General features: G+C 56.9%; 1 long non-coding RNA gene across 1 annotated transcript; it reads left to right on the top strand.

Annotated features, from left to right (window-relative positions):
- Nucleotides 1-10,050: 10,050 nt before the first annotated feature.
- On the top strand, nt 10,051-17,453 carry LOC112816784 (uncharacterized). The gene is made up of 3 exons (XR_003206229.2): nt 10,051-10,233; nt 14,690-14,815; nt 15,651-17,453. It is a non-coding gene; the product is annotated as an uncharacterized lncRNA (long non-coding RNA).
- Nucleotides 17,454-20,394: the final 2,941 nt, after the last annotated feature.

The following is a 20,394-nucleotide window of genomic DNA, read 5'->3' as shown; positions in this document are numbered from 1 at the left end:
CCCACCTCAGCCTGGCTGGCGAGCTCTGTCCCTTCCAGGGAGCCCGCCGCTGAGCCCTCTGCAGCGCTCACCCCAGGAGTTTGGAAGCACAGGCGTCCTGGGTTCAAAGGACGATGGCCACTAAGAGGCGCAGGTCCTGTCAAGCAAAACTGCCTGGAGTGTGTTACGAGTCGCTGCTGGAGGGGCCTGGGTTTCGACTGGATGTTCTTCCTTCAGCGCCCGCCATCGTCAGCCTGAGATGTTCTGTGGATTCCATGGGAACGCTGCCTGCCGGGCTCTGCTCCCTTGGGGACGTTCTGTGCCCCGTGTGTCCGTCCCCGTCCCCAGGGCTGGCACGGGCTGGAAAGAAGGGCGCCAACACGGGCAGGTGCACTCCAGGGAGCCGTGGCTGGGTCATCGCTGTTCCTCGCAGCTGTCACCCTCGGTGCCCACGCCCCAGCCGTGCTCTGTGAACGTGGCCTGGCTGGTATTTAAGCCTCCCTTATGTGACTCCTCCCAGCCACGGTGGGGCAAGGAGCTCTGGTATCGGGACGAGAAGCCAGCAGGGCTGTGTTGCCTATGGTCAGTGTGTATGGGTGCACGCACATCCCTCGGACAGACCATGCAGAGCGTGGAGAGAACCTGCTCAGTCACAGCTGCATTCACAGTCAGAGACATCCATGGGGCACCCTGGGCCACGGTTGTGTCACGTGGTTTGCCCCTCAGAGCCACATGGGCTCTTGGTGAGGCCTTCGGGAAGCCTCGCTCCTGGCCCCTCGGGTGCTCAGGACCAGTGAGAGCCGGGGCTCCTGCCCCAGACTGGGGTCCGGGTCCTGGGGGAGGTACGGCATGGGGAGCTTCCGGGGAGCCCCAGATCCAGAGCAGGTGGGCTGTCCAGCCCAGGCATCAGCCACTCGTCAGTGGGGCAGGGACATGCAGGATGCATGTGCTCCACACGAACGTGTCCTGCTCAGCCCGGTGGTGCAGGGGAGCCCGCTGTCAGACCATGGCATGAGATTTTGGAAAGATCTGACAAAACAGTTCAGACCTCTCGGACAGGAGCAGCCTGTACCACTGCTAGACACCCGCTCCCAAGCCTCAGCCACCAGGCCTAAGGACTGTTTTACTTGGGGGTCAGGCGCCTCTAGGCGCTGGGAAGGCTGCTGGAACACAGACATTGCAGAGTGCAGCCCGCAGAGCGGTGGGTGGTCAGATTGGGTGGCAATGTTTCACCAGGGGGCACCTGGGGGTCAGTGGTGCAGGCTGCCCTGGCTAGGTGGGAGTTCCTGGGACAGGCCTGGGAGGCGTCGGGGTCGGCTGGGTCAGCAGTGAGTGTCCCGTGTCTGGAGACCCCCGGCCTCACGGACGTGGCAGCCCGAACACTGCCTCTGCTGCTCCTGGCCTTCCTTGTTCAGTGGCCACGGGCAGGGCTCTGGGACGGAGCCATGGGGGGACGGGTCCCAGGGGGTGAGGACCCCTGAGATACTGCTGTTCTGGAAAGAATCCCACTGGGCCCAGAGCCAGGAGCACAAGCGTGCCCCCTCAGCCTCAGTAACCTGAGCGGCTCGGGGCGGCGGCTGGGGCGCCTGCATTACAGCCAGGCCAGGCCCCACCCTGCGCCCACACGGCGGCCACGGGCCCCAGCACCCCGCAGCGGGAGGCCCAGGAAGGGTGGCATGCTGACCACGGATGCCATTCTCTGGCGGGTGGCCTTTGAACAGCTGTGCTGACTGGTGGGGGGGGCCAAGATGTCGCTAACAAGGGTGTGGGCAGGCGGTGGGATGGAATCCGCTGTGGCACCAGCTAGTTTGTTTTTGAGATAAATTGTGTATAAAACCAACCACTGTAACGTGAAGAGCTCAGTGGCATGTAGCACATTCACACTGCTGTGCAGCATGGTCTGTTAGTTCCAGAACATTTCCATCACCGCGTGCCCTCCCCCGGCCCCCAGCCATCTGCTCTCTCCCACCATGTTTGAGATGGTTCGTGGAAACGAAATTCCACGCTCTCTGCTCTTGGGGTCTGACCTCTCTCACTGGCATGGCTTCCAGGCTCGTCCTCCTCCCACGGAGCATGGTTTGCAAACAACTAACTGCCTCTGGGGAAATGCAAGTGGAGCGTGGCCTCCAGGCAGGGGCTGGGCCTCAGGGAAGTGGTTCTTGACCTTCTTTTGTGGCGTCCGGCTCCCTGACCTCTCTGGAGCGTGGCGTTGTCCCGTCCACGGCTCTGTGTGCCTGTGGGTCTGGGCGACTCGGACTTTCTGTTGAAGTTGTCCCCCCGGCTCCTGAGACCCTCCTCACCCACGGTCTCCCCTTGCCAGCCCCCAGCACTGCTGAGAGGTTCCCAAACCCACAGCTGTTCTTCCCCAGCATCAGAGGAACTCCCAGACTCAGGGTGGAGCCTGAGGCTTTACGTTGCTAGTGAGCTCCCAGCTGATGCCTCTGGCCCGGGGAGGACCACCTGCACGGGGAGAGGGCTGCAGGCGCTGGGACACAGCACGCATTCTTCTCTGAGAAGTGCATCTCTTGCTGAGACGGGGGTTTGGATTTTCCTGTAGTTGGCATGTCCTCCACTGACGGTGATATCACAGTCACGTCGGTAATAGCGGCCTCGGCCATGGGAGCACTGTGACAATGGGTGACGCGCCTCATTTGAACCAGAGCTGACATTGCACTGCTGTTAGCGTGATCTGGGTCAGGTCAGTGCCTGGTAGGACCGAACGGGCAGGTCATGGTGGCAGATGGCCGACAAGGAGAAGGGCTTGTGCACAGTCGGAAGGGGCCACGGGTTACAGTGCCCGTGCTGGTTGTCTACTGCCCTCTAACGGGTTACCCCATACTCGGCGGTCTAAGACAGCCACCGTGTGTCCTCTCCTCCCCGAGGACAAGGACCCTGGAGTGGCTCAGCTGGATGGTTGTGGCTCAGGGCGTCTCGAGGTTGCCGTCAAGGTGTCGGCCAGGCAGCCTCATCTGAAGGCTCAACCGGGGCTGCAGGGTGTCACAAAGGTCCCCCCGCAGGCTGGCTGTCGTCTGGGTGTGCAGAGCTCCACCGCCTGGCCTCTCCAGCAGGAGAGCTGGACTGCTTTCCTGGGGAGGGAGAAACGGGAGAGGAGAAGAGAGGGAGTTCTGCTGTGTGTCCTTGTCCTTGTGCATCACTGGTCCATCAGAAGTACAACGTGAGCCCTCCAACCTCCTCCTCCTGGAAGGTGTGCAAAGCTGCAGCACACAGGAGGCTGTGGGGAAACATGGGGCAGGGCGGGGATGAGGGGCAGGAGGGCACGAGAGGCGTTCTGCAAGTGCCGTTTGGATGCATGAACCTCCTAGTGCTGGCATACCTGGATGGGCGAGGGCCAGGGCACAGAGAGACCCCCATGGCCATCTTGGAGTTCTTCCCGGCATAGTCCTCACTCACACAGGACTGTCCCTGGAGCTGTACATCCTTGGGCAGGTGCCAGGGCAGAAAAGGCAGGAACTGCCCATGGGCTGCCTACAGAGCCTCCCGCTGTGGCCCTAGCAGCCCCTTGTCACAGCACACCCTCCCCTTACAGCTCCAGGGATGCCTCTGTCCCTGAAGCTCCAGGGGACTTGGGGATCTCTTGTCTGGGTGTGGGTGTCCCTGTTCCCTCTGCTGCTCTCTTGCTGAGGTCACTGCTGCTTTCTCTGCAGGACTGTGTATGGCCTCGGCCCGTCCAGCACCCCTCATCTTTGCCCTGATAGCTGCTGCGTGCTGGCCATGACACCCATGCCAATCGGGGGAGTCAGGTCCAGCCTCCTGGCTCCAGGGCAAGAGAGGGCTCAGCTGCAGGATGGGTCTTCCTTACTTTGTGTGGGCTGGGTTGGGAAGGTGACACTGGCCAACCTTTGTGGAGGGGACTGGGCAGCTACACTCAGCAGTCTCTGGCTGCGCCCAGCCACTCTGCCCACTCGGTGCTGTCAGGCTCGGGCTGGACCTTGAAGCTTAAAATAGATTGTTTTGAGTAGGCGATGTGTGTGCACGGCTTGAAGCTGCATGGAGTGACACTGAGCTCCTCCTGCGTGTGTCTGCCAGACGCCTGCTTTGTGCACATTCAGTAGCTGGCGGGCTGAGGCGCCCACTGTCCCTGTTCCTCTTGATCACCTGTCTGGGCTCTTGTGCCACCGACAGCCTGCAGCTGTGTCTCCGTCCTCTCAGGGGCTGTCCTGTGTCCCTCACATGGACGTCCCAGCCACTCTCAAGGCCCTTCCTGACTCACAGTCGCTTTGTGTCCCTCTCCTGCTCTTGGACACATCGCCATCATGGCCTTGCTCACATGTCTCTCTGCAGATGTGGGAGTGAATCTGTGACAATGTCCTACATGGGATTAGCTGGGTCAGAAGGGATTGCTGCTCTGAATCCTGAGAGACTAACCACGTGAGCCACGCTGCCATCAGATGGATGTCGTTGTACGGCGCCAGTGGCAGCAGTGTTGCGGTTCACCTTGCCCACCATCGGTGGTGAGCTCGTAAGGCCTCTTCTGGACCTTCCGCTGAACGGCAGGATGAGACGGTCCTGCATGTTCTTCTCTGCCTAGAGTGTCCGTCCCCTCCTCTCTCCACCTGACACTCTTGCTCATCCTTCAAGGCCTGGCTCACGCACCTTCTCTTCCAGAAAGCCCCCCCAGAGCATGCGAGTTCTCCCCTCCACCATTGTGCACAGACTCCTCCATTCCGGGGGGTCGTCCAGCGGAAGGGGGCTGCCTCTGCTTCCCACGTGGGGGGACTGTGCTGGACTGGGGGGTCATTTATTTCCCATATCCTTCTAGACGCCCCAAATCCTCCTCTGCCCCCAAGTCTCAGGTCATGTGCCCCACCCTGCTCAAAACCTCCCTGGCTCCCTGTTACTCTGGAGTAAGACCTCAGCCCCTTCCCTGGCCCACAGGGGTGAAGGCCCTGCAGACTCCTGCCCCCCTTGAACCCTCCCCCTGGCCCCTCCCCTCTCATCCTGCCCCTCCCCCATCCTGCCCCTCCCCTCCCCCAACCCTCCCCCATGCCCCTCCCCCTCCCCTGCCCCTCCCCTCTCCCTGCCCACTCCTCCCCACCCCTCCCCCTCTGCCCCTCCGCCACCACCTATTCCTCCCCCCTCTGCCCCTCCCCTCCCCACCCCCTCCTCCCCCACTCCTCCTCCTCTGTCCCTCCCCCACCACCTGCCCCTCCCCCTCTCACCCCCTTCCCAACTGTTTTCTGTAAACTCTAGCCTTGCTCCCCTTGTTTCACTGCCTCCCCTATCAAGTCACTTCTGTGGGTGTCTTGCTCTAATCCAGCCCCTCCATCACTCTCTGCTCCCTGTGCAACCCTCCCCTCCCCTCCCCTTCCCTCTGAGACCTTGGTTTCCATCACCCACTGGGACCAGGCTGTGGCTCCACACCAGCCCAGAAAAGGTTGGTGGGGTGGAGGTGTGGGTTCCCACAGGCCACCTAAGCACACGGTGCCCATGCCTTCCTGTGGATGCAGTGGCCCTGACCTTGCCAGCTCGGCTCTCAGAGGTGCAGCCTCCTGCACCTTGTCCCTCCTGCTCACTCCTGTGTGGGCACCTTGGCGAGTGACGAGTCGAGGGGTTTCCTCTCCACGGAGGGCCAGGGGCTCTGGGCTGGCACTTGGTGGGACGCCCTGCAGGGAGGGAGGGGCGCATGTGCCCAGGGCCTCACTGTGGCTCCAGAGGACGGATTTGGGATGTTGGTGGGCCCAGGGACCCAGGGATGTGGCAACAGGGTGTGACAGCCCCAAGGTGAGGCTTTCCTGGGGAGCCCTGGAGGCTCAGGGACGAAGCCCACAGTTGGAGTAAGGCCCCCGCTCCCTCGGAGAAGCCCCTGGCACTTTCTGCCTTGGCTGCCCAGGCTTGACTTTGTGACCTTTGAGGTCAGCCAGTAGAAGTACCCACGGTTCTTGCTGGTCACCTACTACAGGTTGAGTTGTGGCCCCCCAAAATATGTTGGAATCCTGAACCCCAGTTCCAGCAAACATGACCTTGTTTGGAGACTGGGTCATCGCAGATGTAATGAGTTAAGACGATTTCAGACTGGAGCGGGGTGGACCCTAATCCAGGGGCTGTGTCCTTACGTGGAGGCCGAGCGAAGACACAGGGAGAAGCCACGTGACGATGGAGACACAGTGCGGGCTGATGTGGCACAAGTCAGGGGGCCCTAGAGCCCCCAGAGCTGGACAAGACAAGACGGATCCTCCCCCAGAGCCTTCAGACTGGACGAGACAAGATGGATCCTCCCCCAGAGCCTTCAGAAAGGGCAGGGCCCTGTGCGGCCTTGCTCTGGGATGTCCGGCCTCCAGAATGTGGGAGGACACTTGTCAGGTCTTTGAAGCCCCGTGCTGTGGTCCTTTGCTCCAGCAGCCCCAGAAGGCGAATACACCTGCATCTCAAGTCATCCAGGCCTACCTGGCCATCACGGGGAGAGAACTAGCACCTCAATCCCCCATGGCGCCTGCCTGTGGGTTGTGCCCCCCCAGGACCCCCTTGGGGGGTGGAGACCCCGAGAATTCTGCGAGCACATGACGCAACTGGTGGAGACACTCTGTTCCCCTCTCTGCGGACGAGCCCCGCTTCAGCTTTGGGTTGGCTGACAGCAGGCGGGAGGGTCGTCTGCACGTTCTGCCTGCCATCTGTCTTGGGTCAGAGCCAGAAAACACAGCCTGTCAATGTTGGGTTGCTGTCAGAAGGCAGGGCCTCTGTGGGGCAAACAAGCCCGGGGAGCACTGGGGGCGCCCGGGGGGATGTGTGCTCTGTGCAGCTGGACAGGGGAGTGCTAGAGCCCCGACCGCCCCCGAGCAGGCCTGGGCCCGGGAGCTCCGAGGCTGTCTCGTGCTCTCCAGCCCAGACTGCACCCCCACGTGACCCGACTTTCAGATCGTGTCAGCGACACTGTCCGGCAGGCCTCAGGGCTCCTGCATCCCACACAGAGTTCCTGGGCCCCCATTCCATCCTGCCTCGTGGAACATTAACTCTCCGCCACTGAGAAGACCGGAGAAACCACAGCTCTGGCCCCTCCAGGACCGAGGAGCCCTTGCCAGGTGGGTGCACGGGCCAGCACATGGGGGACTGAGGCAGTGGGGTCCAACTCTCCTCTTGCACCTGCTCTGCCTCTGCCCCAAGGTGCCCGGCGGTCTGCTACTCTGGAGGGGCTGCTCCTGCCGCGGTCCCGGGCCTCTGCTTCTGAGACGGGGCCTTGAGACCGCAGGGCCCTGCCCCAGTGCTGCCAGGCTGCTGGGCCTGACAGCAGGAGACGGAGGCCCCCTGGGCAGGGGACGTCCTGGCTTTGCTCAGAGCCAGAGGCGGGGAACGGGTCAGCTCTGCATGGGGGTCGGGGGCGGGGGGGGGCGGTCCACGCACCCAGGGGGCAGTTCCCCTCCTAGTACCGAACCCAAGTTCAGCGGCCCATCGCTTGAAAGGGACTCAAGAGACGAGTTTGGATTGGAAAGGAATTTGAGCTTTATTGAGGAGGCTGGCTCCCCGGGAGAAGGCCGGACTCCAAGGTTTCTGCCTTGTCCCAAACCTGAGACTCCAAGGTTTCTGCCGGGCCCACACAGGGCGCTCAGCGGCTGTAGCCTTCTTGGTCACATGCAGATCGGGGGTGCGGGCTACAGAGTGGTCTCAGTGCTGGGGGCTGGGCCAGGGTGTCCGGTTCTTGTGACGTGCAAGAGGACCCTGTTCTTTCTGCAAAGGGGGCCCAGGTCTACAGGTGCACAAAGGGAGGTCTGTAAGTCATTTGTGTGCCCTGAAAAACATTGTGCTAAAAGATTGCTGGACTAATCAGAAAGCCGAGGTGGCTTCAAACAGGCTTGCTGGCCTCTGTGGCCGGAATGTTCTGGTCCTTCTCTCCTTGGGGCCCGTGGTCTGCAAATCTCAAAGTCAGTACATTCCGTTACAGGTCAAGGGCCTTAGTCAGCAAGGAGTGTGTCATCGCGAAGCAAGTTAACCCTTGCAAGGGGCTGGAGTGCTGCTACCCCCGCACACCTCCGCAGGAGAGGGGCACCGCGGCGTCTCCCGGACCGAGCAGGGGTCGGGTGGGCTCTGTGCCTCTGGAAGCTCGTCTGGTCCATGTAGCGCCAGCTGTGAGGAGGGGGCAGGAGGGAAGCGTGTGTCTCCACGTGCACTGGCTCATCTGTCGTGTGTGCGCACGCGTGTGTGAACGTGTCGTGTGTGCATACATGTGTGTATGGTAAGATGTGCATGCACGTGTGGTGTGAGGGGGTGTGTGTGGTGTGCATGTGTGAGCACACAATTCTTGCTGCTCTATACCACCATGATGCCAAGTGATTCTGTCAGGAAGATTATGGATAGTTTTCATTTCCTCCTTTTTCTCATCAGAATGTGATGAAGTTTCAACAATGAACCTATTTTTACTTGTGTAATAAAAATAAAGTTATTTTTAAAAGCAAATGTGTGTCTAAGTGATGTCACTTACTTGCTGGGGATAATGGCCTAGGGCCGTGGCAGACGCAGCCCGAGCTCCCTGGCCCGTCAACCCTGTTCGGTGGCCTTTCTGTCCCTGTTCTTCTAACAGATCAAACAAGACCATTGTGGTCAGACAGCGCAGAAGGTGGGGGCTGGGGACCTGCCGGCACCTCAGACCCGCAGGGGGAGAAACGCAGCTCTGCCGATGGTGGGGCGGGCCCCACGAGGGGCCTGAGGCGCTCCCTCTCCCCCAACCCCGCCCAAAGCACGCTCCGTGAGGACCAACGTCCAGCGACCGTGTTGCTGGCTCGGTTCCTGATGTCCGAAGAGCATTAGCACCACCGTGTGCTTTGTGTATCTACTTTATTTTAAATAATGACACCTTGGCTCTTCTAGACTGAGTTCTGTCCCCAAGTCATCTGTCGGAGTCCTGACCCCCCAAGCCTCAGAAGGACGGTCTTTGGAGTCCGGGTCTTGGAGGGGTGACAGGTTAAATGGGGTCCCCGGGTGGGCTGGCGTCCTCATAGAGGAGGAGGCGAGGACCCAGGCTCGGGGAGGAGAAGCGCTGTGCTCCTCGTGGGTCTGGCGCGGCTCATCCCGTGGCCCCAGGCCCTCCCCATCTCTCCCTCTTCCTTGGACCGGCCCCCCCCCCCCCCCCCTCCCCCAAGCTCTTCCCCCCCCCCCCCCCCCCCAGGCTCTCCACTCTGCTCCGTCTGTCTGTCCGTCCGACCCCAGGGGGCTGGCACCTGTCCGGTAACCCCTCATCGCCCCTGGGGCCGGAGCTTGTGCACTGCTGGGCTTGCGCACCGCCTGGCGCAAGGGCCCCTCTCCCAGGCCCCCTGGCACCGGCCAGCTCAGTGGCGCTGGCCCTCGGTGGCTGCCGCCCAGCGCCCCGCCGTCCAGACCGACTGAGTGTGGGGAGGACACGCAACTCTGCTGGAAAGCCCCACTGCCAGCCAGGTAGCTGAGAGGCCCCAGGGTCTCGTGCCCGGAGAGCCTGCGTCACCCTCCCACCCGGGCCCGAGTACTGCAGCGAGGCCCCACCGCATGGCCGAGCGCGCGGCGCACGCGTAGCAGCTCCTGGAGGACGGGGCTGAGGGGCAGCAAGGAGCTCGCGGGCCGGGCCCAGACGCGGGAGCTGGAGGAGCAGGAGCGGGGGAGGGGGCGGAGGCGCAGGGGCTGGGGTGGGACAGCGTCAGGGCCGGTCTCTCCAGGGAACCAGCCCCTCGGGGAGAGGGTGGAGCTGAAGCCGTTCTCAGAGCGCTGTCAAGACCCCAGACGGTGAGAAGGGCCGCCCGGGGCAGATGGGAAGGGATGGCGCCGAGCCCCCCGCTCCTCAGGCCTTTTCCTCCGCCGGCACCCAGGGCGCGCGCAGCCCCCCGGGTCCCACAAGTGTGGGCGCTTAGGCCGCATGCATCTCCATCCTGCTTTGGGGCGCCGCGGAGGGAGTGCGCGCATGCCCAAAGCCTGGCCTTCCGCTCGCATCCCCGAGGGGCAGGGGCTCGGCTGAGGGAGGGCAGCCCGCGGGGTCTCCGGAGCAGGGCGCAGGGCGGGGGCCCGCGGCGCCCCAGCCCCGACTCCGGGCGATTCACATCAAACAGCGGGCGCCTTTGTTCGTGCCGGCGGTGCGTGCGCGCGGGGCTCCCTGCAGCTCCGAGGCCGGGTGCGCTAATGACAGCCCCGCCCCGCGCGCCTTTGAAGTGGGTGCCGCTGCGCCGCCGGCTCGCATCCCGCTAATGGCAGCTTCCCCTCGGGCCCGCTGCTGGTTGCTAAGTTTCCCTGGGTCTTTTCAGCAGGTTGTATGGGAAATTACAGTGCAGCGCCCAGGAGAAGGTAAACCTATGCTTTTATTGGGTTTAGATTAATGTGGGTTAATCTGTAAAGAATTTTAAGAACATGCTTTGCCTGGAGGTGGGAACGGGTGTCCGGGGCAAGCTGCAAATGACAGGCTTGGTGAAGGGGCGGAAGCAGGGTTTGTCAGGGGGCCACAGAGCAAAGGCGCCCAGCGCCCTCCTCCTGCCTCTGGAGCTCGGCCCAGAGCACACAGCCCTCGCTGCTTGGTCCCCTCTGCGCCCGCTTTCCTTGTATAACTAGTTAACAAAACTAACTTGAGGGGCGTCTGGGCGGCCCAGGCGGTGAAGCGTCTGCCTTCGGCTTGGGTCGTAATCTCAGGGTCCTGAGGTCGAGTCCCACCTCGGGCTCCCTGCGCAGCGGGGAGTCTGCTTCTCCCTCTGCTTCTGCCGCTCCCTGTGCTTGCAAGATCTCTCTCTCGAATAAATAAAATCTTAAAAAAAAAAAAAAAAACCTAACTTGAGTGATTGCAAGAATGTGCTTTGGATACAGGAAACAAGCCCAAAGCCACTTAGTAGGGGAGGCAGGGAAATGTTTGGTTCTCCAGAAGGAAGCACAGCGGTGGGGCGCTTAGAACTGCTCCTCTGGCCATCCATGTGCTTCTAGAAATCACCACTTGGCTTGTGACTTGGAGGGTTTGGTGTTCCTGAAGTCACGGTCAGCATGCCTTCCTCTCCACGTGCTCCTGTTCTGGACAGAAGCTCCCCTCAGCCCGCCCCCGTTTGCTCTCCAAACACTCCCAGGAGGCCTCCTGTAGCAAACCTGGCTGAGCCCAGCGCCTTCCCAGGGAAACTCCCAGGGCCCTCCTTGAACCGCAAATATGACAGCCTCCTGAGCTGTTGGACGGGGCTTATCTGGGTGGAGTCCAGGCTGAGGAGTCTCTCAGAAGCTCTGGGATGTTATTACAGGGCAGAATCGTGTAGAAAACAGTAAATAAATGCCTAAGGCATGTCATAACCTGCTCAGGGTATGGAGGGGCCCCTAGAAACAGATCCTACCACCTGAATCCACATAAAGGGCCCACAGCGAGGGTCCTGAGAACAGTGGTTTCCACTTAAAGTTTAAGAGAACCTTCTCCCCTAAGTGGACATTACACGGAACCCTATGCAGACAGGTAAACGCAGAGCTCCTGTTTGCAGACAGGTCAGCGTCCAGAGCTTCACTTTCCCAGCTCAACTTCCTGCCCCTCCTCCCCCCCTTCCTCCTTCCCCAGCTCAATTTCCTGCACCCCCCCACCCTGTGTGCCTGGAAGGAAATTTAGGAAGCACTGCTCCTACTTTAGTAGTCTGAGTTCTCCAGGGAAACGGAGCCATGTATCTCCTGACAGAGCCTGGGAGAGTCTAAGGAACTGCCTCATGTGACTGGAGGCCAGCAAGTCCACGGTGACATTTGCAGAGAGGGCTGGCGGGGGGAGAGCCAGGGAGAGCTGATGTTGCTGATCCAGTCTGAAGACAGACTTCCGGCAGAATTCCTCCCTCTCAGGGCCCTTTCTCATAAGGCCTTTAGCAGATGGGGCAAGGCCCGCTCGTGTTACGGTGGCAGATAGCCAGGCGCATCCAGAGTGCGCTGGTTTAAATGGTGATCTCATGGAAGAACAGGCCTCCATGGCAGCACCCAGATGCTCTTGCCCTGCAGCCCAGCCTATAGCTGACACAGAATTAACCCTCACACTGGCAAATTTTGAGCATCATTCGTTTCCCAAATGAAGGCATTTTCTCCCGGGATGTTTTCGGCGGTCTCTGAGCATTCAGGCCTGAGACCCGGCTGACTGGCGCCTGTCCTGCAGTGTGGACATGGCTGGGGTCCCTCTGGGTGCCTGTCCTGAGGTGTGGATGTGACTGGGTCCCGCAGGGCGTTTAGCTCAGTGGTGAAGAAGCATTTAGGAGGAGAAGCAGACAAGGGGATGAACCGGGTATCAGGCTTGAGCTGGGGTGAGTTCATCCGTAGATTCTGATGTTCTCACCATGTGCTGCTATTTCAGGACTGGCTCAAATGTCTGCTCTTTTGTGCCGCTTTCCCCAACTCCCCAGACAGGGAGCTCCTGCAGGCTCTCCCGGTACTTTCCGTGTCAGGCGCAGGGTCCAGTGGGTGAAAGCTGAGATGGGTGGTGGGGACGTCAGGCGCTGTGGGCACAGGCCACAAGCTGCCCCGGGGGAGCCGGGAGGGCCGGCCTGGGCTTCTCCTGTCCCTGCTGCCTGGGGGAGGAGGAGGGGAGTTGGTTGTGGTGGGGAAGAGGGCCAGCAGTCGGGGTCCTGGCCCCTGTGCGTGTGTCCTCAGCAACCTCAGCTGGCTCGCGGCCAAGGAACATCACTCAGGACTTGAAGAGCCTTGTGTCAAGAATCCCAGAGGGTGCAGTTGCCCCCCCCCGCACACTAACAGCTCCCCTGCCCCAGTTCTGTGGGTTCTGACCCGAGACCCCCCCCCCAGGCCAGAGGCAGAGGACTGTTCATTCCTCATAGCAGGGGCCGTGGGCAGGGTCTGCGTTTCCCCCCGATATCCACGGGGGACACATCACATGCGGTGGCCTGTAGCGCAGGGAGGAGCCTGTGCTAAGGGAACCTGGGTGTTTTGTCAAAGGCAGGGTGTTCGTTTGTGGGGGCCATCGTCAGAAAGCTTAACAAGCAGCAGTTCATTGTGTCCTTGTCTGGAGCCTGAAGCCCCATCTCAAGGTGTTGCCAGAGCTGCTTCCCCTGGGGCCCCGAGGGGGACTCTGCCCCAGGCTCCGCCCTGCTGTGTCTGCTGGCTGCTCCCTGGTTCCATGGCTGGCCTCTCTGGGGTTTGGTGGCTGGCCACTCCAGGGTTCGGTGGCTGGCCTCTCTGGGGTTCCGTGGCTGGCCTCTCCGGGGTTCCGTGGCTTGTATGTGTGCCACCCAGTCTCTGCCTGTGTCTTCGTCTGGAGTCCATTCCCCTTGGTGCGTGTGTGTGTTCAGATTTCCCCTTGTTTTTTTTTTTTAAGATTTTATTTATTTATTCGACAGAGAGAGAGACAGCGAGAGAGGGAACACAAGCAGGGGGAGAGGCTGAGGCAGAGGGAGAAGCAGGCTTCCCGCGGAGCGGGAAGCCCGATGCGGGGCTCGATCCCAGGACCCCGGGATCATGACCTGAGCTGAAGGCAGCCGGTTAACGACTGAGCCACCCAGGCGCCCCCAGATTTCCCTTGTTACAGGGATTGTCCTCTTGGACCACAGGGGTCTCTCCTGCTTCAGTGTGACCTCATCTGAACTAACAACATCTGCAATGAGCCAATTACCAAATAAGGTCACATTCTGAGGTCTGGGGCTCAGGACTTCAACATGTGAGTTAGGGGGACACAATTCGGTGCATAGTGGGCCACGAACACAACTGCCTTATGCTTCTGCAAGAGACGGGACATCTCACTTCCAAGGCCGTTCCCTATACAAGTAGCTTTGACAAGGTAGCTCAGGACGAAGGGCCTTCAACACCCCTGAGGCTCAAGGGACAAGCAGAGCCGGCCAGGGACCCAGGGAGACCTGTCTGTTGCCAAGCATTCTGTGATCCTAGTGAATCTATGAACCGTTTCAGCAGCACGGGAAACGCTCTCCCTATTTAGCCATCAGGAGGTGTCGCTCTGAAGAACCAGGGAGCAGCCCCTAGAAGGATGAGGTTGTGTGTATTTATCAGAAAGTCAAGGTGTTTTGAGTGTGAGTGAATGACAGAGACAACCCCAGCCCCTCTGTGTCTTGTGCTCACACGTCCAGGACTGTTCTAGGGGCTTCCCGTGTGTGCTACCCCATTAATCCTGCCCGCGGCCCACTGAGGCATCGTGATCCCATCCGGCTCATGAGTAACCAGAGGCACAGAGAGGGTGAGGCAGCTGCTCAGGATCCCCAGCTAATAATTAGTGGAGCCAGGACTCAAAGCCTCCTAACCCCACCCTGTCTGTCCACAGGCCAAGATGTGTTGCACAACATGGCTTTGCAAAAGCCGTGTCAGCTGTGCGTTTACATACAGACTTCTGGAAGGGTCTAGACTAAAACCTTAGAAATGATAGTGTGGCACAGTTATAGATCCCTTCTCCTCTTGTATACAACGAGAATGTTACACGAATACCGCTTTATGGGTAAGGAGATATGTTACACGCGAGACTCTGGCATGGGCCCCGCCTCATAAGCATCTTTAACTCCAAGGCAGAACGGGGATCGACCCCATCCCCTCTGGTTCTGCAGTTCCTCCTGCACAGCTGAAGGTCACAGAGAGGGCTCAGGCTTCCCCACAGACCCCACGTCTCCCAAACCCAGCGGTCTCTTCTCTGGCCGCTCCGGAGGCTGCAACAGCACCCCTGGTCAGCCACCGTTCCCGGCCAGTCGAGCTGGCCTGCGCGCAGCTCAGCCCCTCGGTCCTCCCCGCTGACCCCTCTGCCCCTTTCTTGTGGCATCTGCAAGGCTCACGCTTTGTCTGCCCCATCTCTTATTGCCAGGTTTTCTTCAGGGAAATCAATTTCTGCAACTTAAGAGTTTTTCACCTAGATGAGAAAAAGCACCAGCTCAGGACAATGAGACAAAGGTGCATGTTTTGTAAACATATTCAACAAACTTCTAGAAAGGTAAGAGCTTGTGGTAGAGAGGAATGTTAGACACCAACCAGGGAAAATAGGCTGAGAGCACCTAGCGCTCGCAGACACGGATGCGCCCAGCAAGAGAGCATCAGCTGGGTGGTGTCTCAGGGCGGGGAGAGCAGAGAGCTCAGGGTTGCACACGTGCGGGACGGGTGCTGGACAGATAATGTTGCTAAAACCGCCTGCCAGATAGAGGAAGAAGGTCCTCGTGGACTTCAAAAAAAATGTATAAATGCATGAAAGCCCACAAACTGAAAGGAAGAGCTATAATAAGATGTTGGGTCCAGGAAAAAAAACAAGACTAACACCATGTTAGTAAGAGAATAAAGCATGGATATTCAAAAGGCCAGTGGATCACATGACTTTCATGGCAAACCTTAAGGAAAAAGTAAAGAATGCCAAAATATGCAGCATCAGATACGAGAAAAAATATAATTGCAGATACAGAAGATATTAATTTTATTTTAAGAGAATGTGATGTTAATTCTTTGGCAATAAATTTGAAAATCTGGAGGAAGTGGGTGATTTCCCAGCAAGATATGAGTCATCAGGGGCGCCTGGCTGGTTCAGTCGGTGGAGCGTGTGACTCTTGATTTCGGGGTTGTAGGTTTGAGCCCCGTGTTGGGTGTAGGGTTTACCTAAAAAAAAAAAAAAAAAAGGATATAAGTCATCTATATTATCCTATGAAGGAGCAGAAAAACAGAATAAACAAACAAAAGAAATGGAAGTCTGTTTGGAACATTTGCCATCAAGAGTCCCATTTGGAGTTTAAATATGGTCACCGTATTCGCTAACCCTGTTGGTTTAATGGTATTTTTCCTAGATACGATGATCCTATTGTGGAAATGTTGGAACGCGTCCTCTTTCAAGGAAACACATGCAGAAATATCTAGAGTGAAGGTCATATTAACAATTTATGTCCAGATGGCTCAACAGACAAAATGTTCACCCAGGCGCATGCAGACATGTGAGAGAAGCAACACAACACGTCCTCACCCATGGGTGCATCAAGGCAAAGTAAATGTTTGGTCAAGTTTTCTGTAGAATTGAAAAGTTTTAAAGAAGTGTTGCAAGAAGAAGGCTGAAACATTTTCACAAATGAGACCCAGTTTGTCTGTGGAAAACGAATTCTTAACACTAAAGTCTTCTAGAGCATGGAAAAGCATGGAGAGCGCTTGAGTTGGTTTTATCAAGCGAGCATGACCTTCACATCACCCGATGATCAAGATAGTAAGTTCACGAACTGATTACACGTTATTGAATGCCAGGATACAGGGCTGAGCCCAGAGAGGCATAGTCTGCGTGCCTGGAGTTTCCAGCCTGGGGAGAAAGACACATATCATTCACAGGATCACCTCAACAGTGATCAAAGGGGCCCAAAGGAGAGGTGGAGGAGGTGTGCTGAGAGCCCCTAACAAGGAGGCTTTCCCCAGAGGAGTTAATTAGGCCAAGGAGAGACAAGGGTGTCGAGAGAGAGCCCAACCTGGGAACAACCCTGGTAGGAAGAGGCACATCTAGGTTGTGCTGGAGCCTGGAGGGGGGCCGTGTGTATAGGGGGTGACAGTGCAGCGGGGTTTGGGCAGGTTCAAAGCCCAGGGCCTTGTAGGCCATGCCCCAAACACTGTCTTTATTTGGGTAGCAGTGGGAAGCCAGAAGGGAGACCAGTCTGGCCAGGTTTGGGTTCTGCAGAGATTGCTCGCACCAGGCGGAGGTCCAGAGGGTACAGGACCCAGCTGAGCGGTGACAGTGTGGAATGAAAGTGGCCAGACCAGGAAGGTGACGGGTTGTAGGAGGCAGAGGTGTCTGGGGGTAAACTCAGAGGGACTTCCTGAGGGAGGTGTCAAGGATGAGTTCTGGGTTTCTGGCCTGGAGCCCTGGGTGAGGAGTTGTTGGACCGTGCCTTTGTGACACCCAGGAGGGTGTCAGGGGAGCAGCCTGGTGCTCAGCATAGAGGTGGAGCTGAGACACACATTTTTCAGTCTACGGGAAGATGGGAGCCTGAGAAGTTACCTAGAGAGAGAGCAAGGAGAAGAACGTGAGTAGGAAGGCAGCATTCTAATAAACTGTTGGTTGGAGTCCCACAACATATTGCAAGTAAAATGCACCATGACCCCTGTGCTTTATGCCAGGAATGTAAGGGTGGCTCAGCATTAGGGAAGAGAGCACTGTAATTCAGTCCACTGACAAGTTAACATAGAAAACACATGAAGTCATATCAATTGATGTGCAAAAGCATTTGAGGGATACAAACACAGTGATCCGAAGGGGCACCTGCCCCCCAATGTTTATAGCAGCAATGTCCACCATTGCCAAACTATGGAAAGAGCCCAGATGTCCATCAACAGATGAATGGATAAAGAAGATGTGGTTCATATATACAGTGGAATACCACTCAGCCACCAGAAAGGATGAAATCTTACCATTTACAACGACATGGATGGAACTAGAGGGTATTACACTAAGCGAAATAAGTCAGTCAAAGACAATCATCAGATGATCTCACTCACATGTGGAATTTTAAGAAACAAAACAGGAGCATAGAGGAAGGGAAGGAAAAATAAAATAAGATGAAATCAGAGAGGGAGACAAACTGTGAGAGACTCTCAACTCTGGGAAACAAACTGAGAGTTGCTGGAGGGGAGGGGCTGGTGGGAGGGGGTAACTGGGTGATGGGCATGAAGGAGGGCACGTGATGGGCTGAGCACGGGGTGTTACATACGACTGATGAATCACTGACCTCTACCTCTGAAACTAATAATACACCATATGTTAACTACACTGAATTTAAATAAATAATTTTTAAAAATTTGAGAAAGTGCCGTGGTCATTCCTACTCTAAGTAAAAGAGAAGGAAAACAAATTGGTACACATATTAAAACAGAAGAGCCAAAATTACTCTTCTTGGCAGACAGTATTTATCTAGAAAAACGGGAGATTCTAGGATCAGTAAGTTTAAGGTTGCTAGATACAAGATAGTTGTACTAAAATGAACCAGTTTTCTTTATACTACCAATAACTAATTACAGGTAGAAATGGGGGGGATAATGTTCATAATGATGATAAAATTATAAATAAATGTATAGGACATTTACAGGAATAATTTTACAGAAAATGTGCTGGACCTCTGTAATCAAAACTATAAAATTTTTTTGATGAGCTTAATTCAGGGTTGGAATAAACAGAGAGATATCCATGTTTCTGAGTGGGAAGACTTCGTATCATAAAAATGTCCATTATTCTGAAATTAATCTATAAACTTACTGCCATTCCAATAGGTATTCCTATAATATCTTTGCTTGTTTGATTTTGGTTTTGGAGGTAGAAATGAGAACCAATAATTTTTAAAGTTCACATGAAAGGGAAACTATGAAAGGGAAAAAGAGAACCACCAATACGTTTTTGAAGCGAGAAAGCTAGTGTGTGTGCCCTTGATCTATAGGTATGAGCACTTACTGTAAACATGCACAAATAATGTGTTGGCAAAGGGAATAGACAAAGAGATTTAGTGGAACAGAGATTAATGGAATAGTTCCAAGTATGTGTAGAGGCCTAATCCATCATAAATGTGACATTTCAAGGTGGTGGGGAAAGGAGAGGCATTTAGTAAATAGTGCGTGCATAACAGCTTTCTGGAGACGGAGCTCAAGTCAGTGCATTCCAGATATCCCAGATCACACCCCAGATGGAACAGGGAGCCAAACAGAAACACAGCGTAACAGCAGAGACATCTAGAAGTTGTATTTTAAGACCTAGAAGTCTTAAGGAAAATGTTGCTGACTAAATAAAAATTTTAAATACTTGGCAAAAGACAAAAGCATCAGAAAAATTGTTTAAAGGATCAAAAAAGAAGTGATAGGGGGAAATATGTGCAGCCATCCTTTAGCAGGTGGAGGATTACTAGCACCACCATCCACAGGACTCATCACATGACAAGAGAAACAAACCCTTAATTCTCTCCTTCAGTAACGAGCCCCCCTTACTAAGTCACTTCTAGAACGGGATTCTAGTCCGCACTCCTGCACACAGTGGCCCAGTGGCCGACGGGGGCAAGGCTGGGCGCTGAGTGGGGGCAAGCCTGCCGGGTGCCTATCTGGATTCGCCGTCACACGCCAGGCGCTCTTTCTTCCCCGGAGACCCTTTCAATCCGGGGTCACTAAATGTCACATTATGGTCTATATTCCGGAGGAATTTTTGCATCTTTATTGAGAATCCCTGAGGTTCAACTTAACCTCCCAAAGGGCCGACTTAGTCTAATAGAGCCCCAACCTGGGTGATTGGTTGGCCTCACGTCTTCTTTCTCTAACCTGGAGTTACTGTTTCAGATTTCCCCTTTGCTTGTGACTTCTCCTCGTCTTCCTGGAGAAAGCGTCATTCCCTGCTTGGGATATGTTGACCTGGGAGAGGCGGACTCGCTCGGGCCACACGGCGACGCATTGTGGCCACGTACGGAGGCCCGTGGCGTGCGTGTTGGTGGACCAACCCGTGTCTCCCGCAGAGCGAATGAGGTCCTCCTCTGTCACCACAGTGGATGAGGGGAGTGACGGTCTGCACCTAAGTTACAGGAGACGTCCGTGCAGGGATAGATTTCTGTTTTTCCTCTGGAGGCAGTGAGCAGACCCAGATGCACGGTCGGCCGCTCCTGCCTCCGTTCCGGGCGGGTTGGCCCGTGTCTCGCTGACTACCCAGCCTGCGTCCCCTGGCGTGCAAACCCGGCTCTGTGATGCTCCGGCGGGTTGTGAGCCGTCACAGCCGCCCTGGTCTGTGGTGTGCGGCGGGGACTCTGCTCTCACACCTGCTGCTCTCAGCAGCGTCTGCATCAGCGTGACTCCTGGGGCCGCTGGTGAGGCGTTTCCAGGGCCAGGGTGCTTGGAGGAAAGGGCTTCCTTTCTTGCTCGGGAGCCCCAGGGAGGGACAGGGGCTCCTGCGTTCGTGTCCGCTCTTCCTCCTCACCAGCATCTCCGAGCCCGTGGGCAGCACAAACTCACACAGGTGCCGCTTTAGATAAATTACATCCGGCACCTAAATTACGGGCTCTTCCCGCCAATGCGGGTCTCACCGGGCACTTCCTACAGATGTGGAATTTAAAATGTGGAGCATTTAAGTGGCTTGTCCGGGGTGACACAGGAACCAGTCCGGAGAAGGAAGTTCTGAGCTTTTTCTCTGCGCTCGGCCCGTGTTTTTCTAGTTGTACGCATGAACGGGATTTCCCCCGATGAGCCCTTGTTTGTCACTGAGCATTGCTGGTATTACCTGGATGGAACATAACAGAAGGAGACTGTCCTGGGAGGGCTCAGGGTGGCATGGTTGTGATTCCTCAGACCCGGTTGTTACAACATGATGCACAATCATTTACCAACAGTTAGAGGTCAGCAGGAGACGTAGGGTCAGAGGTCAGTGTCAGGTGGAGAGGTCAGTGGGTGTCACAGGGACGCTGCCTGGGTCTGTGTCCTGTGGGAAGTCCCCTGCCCTCCTGACCCGTGGCCACCCAGGGCCACCGAGACCCTCAAAGTTCTCTGCCAGTGGGAAAGGGAGAGAGCAAGACTCTGTCTGGCTCAGACACAGCTGTG

Source organism: Callorhinus ursinus, unplaced genomic scaffold, assembly GCF_003265705.2.
Source record: "Callorhinus ursinus isolate GAN/ISIS: 27379988/994484 unplaced genomic scaffold, GSC_fseal_2.0 scaffold98, whole genome shotgun sequence".
NCBI classification, from domain to species: Eukaryota; Metazoa; Chordata; class Mammalia; order Carnivora; family Otariidae; genus Callorhinus; species Callorhinus ursinus.
This window is presented reverse-complemented; position numbering and strand designations above follow the sequence as displayed.